Below are 7,503 nucleotides of genomic sequence, written 5' to 3'. Positions count from 1 at the left end.
TACAATATCAATATACTACTCAAATCAATACTGGACATAATCAGAACTCATCTAATTCTGTTTCAACGGCGTAACGGCACAATCTCAATATATCCAGAAATACAGATATCAACAGATTTAAATCCCAACTCATCATCGATCGACAAACATAATCTGCTACCAAATCTGTATAATCACAAGTAATTCAATTCTTAACAAGCATAATACTTTCCTACATTATCTGTTCTTCAATCCGGTTTCGATTATACGATGTCTAATATCTCAAAAACACCATATATCAAGCATATCTGATTCCTTCAATATCATATTTTCAAATCATATTAAAACATAAGAAAACTTACGTCCTTGTGAAGCCTTTGTCGAGAGGATCACAAAATCACACTCGGATTGAACTTCTAACGGCCGGATCTTGCACAAAGCACAAATCTATGATTCAAAGAATTTGGGAATTCTCTGTACCTTCGAGCCTTATTTATGAGGAAGGAAAGCTAATTTCCATATATATTGCATGGCAAGGATAGGTGGCTCATTCTTTGTGCTGCACGTCTCGCGCATATGTGCGACCTTCATCGGTGCATATGCGCGAGACCTACTGTCTCGGAGCAACAGAATTCTTCTGCTCGCGCATATGCGCGCCCTCTTCTCGCGCATATGCGCAAAACCTACTGTCTCGGCATGATTCAAGTCCACCAGCTCGCGCATATGCGTGCCCTCTTCTCGCGCATATGCGCGAGGTTCTATGCTTGCTTCGCGCATATGCGTGCCTCGTGTCACGCATATGCGCGAGGTGTTCTGTCCTCGCACATCACATATCACATGCCAACTCAAATTGTGTCTCGGAGTGGTCCGTCTATAATCACATCAATGCATAATCAATAATCTCAGATTAATAGAATAAAAATCTCGGGCATTACATTTCTCCCCCTCTAAGATACGATTTCGTCCCCGAAATCACAGGCAGTCAAATCATATCAAATAAGAATTGTCTAACAGAAGCTAAACAGGAAACTCACATCAATGGAATAACTAGCTTTCTAGATCCCGTGGATAAGTAAAATAGTTCAATGTGTTGAACGGCTTATAAAGGAGTTTATAAGCGTAAGGAAAAATAGAAGTATGACTTCTCTGAGAGAAACGTAATTTTTAATTTATGAATGTGTTCCTAAATTAAAAGTTGGCCAAATAAATAATGTATTTGACAATTGTGATTTTCATAAACATTATTATGAACTAAATTAAATTAATTCAAGTGTTGAATAAATCAAACACTATTGGACCTAGTAGAGTCCAAATAATTAAATTAATTCAAGTGTTGAATTAATTAAATAACATTGGGTCTTGTAGAGTCCAATTGGAATAATTATTTAACGAGTAGACTTGAGTAAATTCAAGTAATATTTAATTAGTCTCAAATATGTTTGAGATAATTAAATTAAGTCCATGGATTTTTAATTGTTAAAAATCAAATAACATTGCATGCATGGAAGGTGAAAGGTTGGGAGACAACTTTTTCAATCTCCAAGGCTTGGGATGCTAAAAGTGGTTTTAGCTTTTCCCACAACCAAGACAACTCATTCACTCTCCCTCCACCATCACCATGGCCGAAATTTTTGACAATATTCTCTCAAAAATTTTTCTCTCATCTTGTTCTTCAATAGTTGGAGAAACAATTCTCTTCTCAAAGAAAAATGCCCTACATTTTCTAGTGTAAGTGTAAGGTGGATCTTTTAAGTTTGGTGGAGGGCTTGATTTTGAAGGAATGACTCAAGAACAAGGAGAGCTTGTAGATTTGTCTTGCCTTTGAAGAGCCAAGTTGTTTACAACTTGGTTGGAGCCAACACATCAATCTTTGAGATTGATAGCTAACATTTTAAACACCCTATGAATGTCATAGTTTTGTGTTTTTGTATTTGCTACACATTCTAGTGAGGTGTTTGAATTTTTCCTTGTTTAAAAACAATTTTAAAACTTCCGTTGTGCATTTGAACACCCGTAACCGATCTCCTTTCAAGTGGTATCAAGAGCTATGAATACTATTTTTTGTAGCTTATACATGATATTATATTGAGGTCAATTTCTAATCGCATGAGATGAATTTTGCAACAAAAATCGAGGCCGTTTTTGGGGAAATTTCTGGCAGCATGTTGCTGCCCATTTCGGGCAGCTCGGGCTGCCATTTCGGGCAGCAAGGGCATCCCAGCCCCCTTAAAATAAAAAAAATTAAATTTTTTTGTTGGCTGGAATCCGGCGACGGAGCTCCGGCGACGGCGATGACGACTAGGGTTTCCAAAAGTGTTTTGGATTATCAAAGTGTCATGGGCCTTGATGTTGTTGGGCCATTAGATGGCTAACATATTTGTGAATTTTAAATGGGCCAAAATGTTTTTGGTGAAAAATGTGTTTTTGGGCCCTTAAGTTTAAAATTACAAAAGTTGCAAATATTTTCTCATGAAATAAATAATTGAAGTTGGACTTTAATTATTTATAGTAAATTGTGATTTACAAGAAATTCGGTTATAAATAAATTAATTAAAAAGTAGACAAAGGTGTTTGTATACTCTGTTAATTTAGTTTATAATCGTGGCAGTTAGTGATTGGATCAAGATATATAATATTGGATCAATTAATTATTGTGATAAATAATTAATGGTGTATGATATGTGATATTATGCATGAAGGATGATCAAAAGTACAAGCCCAATTCGCTAGGTGTATGCTAGGATATTTTGTGTTGAATGATTGTAATAATTAACAAATTTAAAGTTGGCTTGGTTTATGACCCGTTCCCACCCCCATGAGATGTATCCCTATTTGCAATGGATATTTATTTGTAAATATTAGTATAGTGGAAGATCAAGATTGGAAGATAGTGGACTTGATTATTATGAAGATCGAAGACATGTAAATATTAGAAGCTAATGTAATAGTTGCATTTGCATCACATTCATTTGCCTAGGATTGGACCTAGGCCCGTGTTTAGCTCACACGGGCCATTAGTATTGGGGCGATTGATCATCCTTGTTTGTTTACTGTTTATAATATATGCATGATATGTTATAAATAATGAGTATGTGCGTTATTATTATGATAATAACAAAGTTGCATGAATCCGGCAAACATACGATCAAACATGACGAGTTTTTAAAATAAAATTAATGATGAGACCTTAAAAAAATAAAAACCCTCATTTTGAATAAGATTCAAAATTAATTTCAAGCCCGAAAAGGGGAATTATAAAGTTGTTTATAATTTCCATGTCTTCCATCGACAATGGGTGCATGATGAACGCTACCCGTGCTCGGGGCTCGGCTCATATTATTGGGGGGGCCTTTGGTGCCGGAAAGCCGTGACATCCATTGACATGGTGATGTGAACTACGTGGAACTCCCATGATTTCGGCTCATATAATTGAGGGAAATCATGGCGACCGTCCATTAAGGTTCGACATCGATGGGTAAGGCTTGACACGTAAAGATGAACGACGTCATATTATTGGGTCCTAATCAAACGTGAGACAAAAGTTTACGTAGAGGATTGCATGGAGATGCAATTGGAAACTACATTTTAAGACTTGTGATTGGCTGATATTATTCGGGATCATAATTCGATAATTGGACCTCACGTCCCTACTGAGGAAAGGAGTTTCCCGTTTTCACTAGATGGTAGTGAAAGATGTCAAAACAGTGGGAGCGAAAATTTATAAAGTAAAAGTCCATACTTTATATCTTACCAAATACTTTAAAATAGTCATCAACATTTATTTGTTCTTAATTTTCAGTACAATTTGACAATGTCTTCGATTCGCAATCCGCTATCTGGAATACTCGACAAACACATATTAACTGGACCTAATTACCTCACTTGGCTAAGAAACCTGAAAATCGTCTTGAATTCGGAAAGGATAACATATACACTTACTGAGTCGCCCCCTGCTGAGGATCCGACTAGCTGCACTCCTGAGGAATTGCAGACTTACAAGGAATGGTGTCACCATGACTTGAAAGCCAAGTGTTATATTCAGGCTTCTATGAATGATGAGCTGCAGAGGCGTTTTGAGGATGCAAAGAGTGCTGCTGACATTCATTTGCATCTCAAGGAACTCTTTCGAGAGCAAACACGTCCTCTTAGGCATGCGACCGTCAAGGAGCTGATCACTTTGCGCATGCGAGATGGGGCCTCGGTCCATGAGCATGGCCTAAAGGTGATTGAGCTTGTGGACAAGCTCGTTGGCATGGATTTGATGTTGCCTTTGGAGTTGACCACTGACGTGTTACTCTTGTCACTGCCCAGCTCTTTTGATCTTTTTGTGGTGAATTTCAATATGAACAAGATGGAGCCGACCCTTGAGGAGTTGGTGAACATGCTTGTGACCTTTGAATCCACCATCAAGAAAGAGAAGCCGGTTCTTTATGTGGGTTCTTCATCTGGTACGAAGATTGATCCACATGGGAAATGAAAGAAGCGTTCTTTCCAACGTCCCAAGAAGAACATGCCCTTGATGAGGCAATCTCCGAATCCCGTTGTGGCAGCCACAGCAGTCAAGGCTGACAAGACTGTTGATATTTGTCATCACTGCAAGAAGCCTGGACATTGGATGCGTAATTGCAGGGAATATCTTGCCCAGAAAGGTTCTGGAAATGGTATGTTCTATATTGAAGTAAACATTTCAATTAATTCTACTTCTTGGGCATTGGATACCGGATGTGGTTCACATCTCTGTAATGATTTGCAGGTGATGGGAAGAAGTAGGAGATTGAGGGAAGGTGAGACCTTCTTGAGGATGGGCAATGGGGCAAGAGTTGCTGCCAAAGCGATTGGAGATGTTTACTTGCTTTTGAACAATGATTTTAAGTTTATTTTGAGAGATGTTTTGTTTTTAGCAGATTTGGTGAAAAACATTATTTCCATTTCTATGCTAGATAAAGATGGATATTCTTGTTTATTTAGCAAAGGTGTTTGCAACATTTACAAGAATGAATGTTTAATTGGTATTAGAGAACTTGAAAACAATCTCTATAACTTAAAATTGTAAGATATTCCACTAAATGTCCATTTAAAGGCAGACTTCATATGAGATATGGATGGGTAAGCTTCCCAAATATTCTTATCTTAGAATATGGGGGTGCCCTGCTTATGTGAAGCAGGTAGTGGGAGATAAATTGGATAATCGATCCACTTTATGTTACTTTGTGGGATATCCAAGGAATTCAGTTGGATATTATTTCTATCATCCCCAAGAAACAAAGGTGACAATTGAAGAACCCACACCCGAAGAGCCAAGAGAGGAGATACAAGCTCCTAGAAGATCCGAGAGAGTCTCGAGACCACCTATGAGGTATGGTCTGCTTCTTCAAGAGGGCCATGATGAGCCTATCCATGGATGTGATCCAAGGACCTTCAAGGAAGCGTTATCTGATGCCGATTCATCCAAGTGGCTTGAAGCAATGGAATCTGAGATGAATTCCAAGCATTCGAACCAAGTGTGGAATCTCGTGGATCCACCTGAGGGAATTGTTCCCATAGGGTGTAAATGGATTTACAAGAGGAAACTTGGGGCGGATGGGAAGGTATTGACCTTCAAAGCGCGATTGGTGGCAAAAGAATATACTCAAAGACGAAGGAGTTGACTTTGAGGAAACCTTTTCTCCAGTTGCAATGTTCAAGTCGATAAGGAGATTGCTAGCCATAACTGCAAGGTATGACTATGAGATATGGAAGATGGATGTGAAGACAGCCTTTCTTAATGGGGATATTAAGGAAGAGATTTACATGTCTCAACCTGAAGGGTTTACATCTATCGAAAGTGAGCATATGGTATGCAAACTTCAGAGATCTATTTATGGTCTAAAGCAGGCATCTAGGAGTTGGAACCTCAGATTCGATAGTACAATCAAAGAGTTTGGTTTTACTAAGAATCCTGAGGAACCCTGTGTATAAGAAGGTCAGTGGGAGTGCTGTGACAGTCCTGGTGCTTTATGTTGATGACATTCTACTCATTGGGAATGATGTAGGAATGTTGCAATCAACTAAGATATGGTTAGCGAGTAAGTTCTCGATGCAGGACTTGGGTGAAGCATCTTTTGTATTAAAAATACAGATCTATCGAGATAGATCAAGAAGATTGCTTGGTCTCACCCAGTCCACATACATTGATACCATCATGAAGCGGTTCTCGATGGATGAGTCCAAGAGAGGACATCTACCAATGTGTCATGGCGTGTCCCTATGCAAGTCTATGTCTCCCAAGACTGATGCAGAGATAGCGGCGATGACAAGCATTCCTTATGCATCTGCGATTCGTCGCATCATGTATGGGATGATATCTACACGTCTTGACGTGGCTTTCGCACTAAGTGTAGTGAGTAGATATCAATCGAACATTGGTCTTCCACACTGGAAAGCTGTGAAAGACATCCTCAATTATTTGAGAAGGACCAATAAATTGCTCTTGGTCTATGGGGTGGGGAACTGAAATTGGAAGGCTATACCGAATCTAGCTTCCAAAGCGATATCGATGACTCGAAGTCAACCTCTGAGTTCGTATTCATGCTCAATGGTGCTGCTGTCTTTTGGAAGAGTTCCAAGCAAGACAAGACTGCGGATTCCAGCACAGAGGCCGAATACATTGCTGCATTAGATGCAGCAAAGGAGGCTGTTTGGATAAGGAATTTTGTCCAAGAGTTGGGCGTCATTCCTAATGGAGTTGCTCCTGTCCCGATGTTTTGAGACAACACGGGAACTGTAGCCCAAGCGAAGGAGCCAAGGTCTCATAAGAAATCTAAACACGTATTGAGAAAGTATCACATCCTCCGAGAGATTGTGGAAAGAGGAGAATTGTCGATTGACACAGTCGGATCCGCAGATATTGTTGCTGATCCACTAACTAAGCCTTTACCTTGACCATTATTCGAGAAGCATTGCGAATCGATGGGTTTGAAGCATATGGGTAGTTGGCTCTAGAGCAAGTGGGAGATTGTTAGAGTAGGTGCCCGTCGAGCCAAGTGTTGGCCGAGTGTTCACAATGAAACTCTATGTATAAGCAATCTTTATTTGAAATTATTATTTTGACACATCTTTATCTGTATACCCATGCTAGTTGCATAGATAAAGCCCTTGAATATACAAATAGTAGAAAGAATATGAGATGCTCATACGATGAGTATCATGAAACTCATATTTGGAATACTGTATATTCTAAACAGTTCCTAGGCGATTCAGTCGCCGCTAAGAAGGATATAGGCCGCTCAAGTTCGAGACTAGTATCTGCGATGTGAGTACCATGTTTCATTGGTAGGGGACATTGTGATGTCCGAGCATGCAGATAGGTGCTCCTGGTAGAGTGCACTGAACAACCCTCCATAAAGGACTTTCCAAGTGGTTCTCACTTATCGAGTGGAAACGTCCTAGTTTATGGTTGTACACCATTAGTCCTTATGACCCGGGACAACATTGAGACTCTATGTGCTAGCATTACACTTTGACTTGTTTACCGACTCTCATGGG

The sequence above is a fragment of the Primulina huaijiensis genome, chromosome 4 (genome assembly GCF_012295235.1).
Source record: "Primulina huaijiensis isolate GDHJ02 chromosome 4, ASM1229523v2, whole genome shotgun sequence".
NCBI lineage: Eukaryota > Viridiplantae > Streptophyta > Magnoliopsida > Lamiales > Gesneriaceae > Primulina > Primulina huaijiensis.
Note: the sequence above shows the minus strand (reverse complement) of the source record.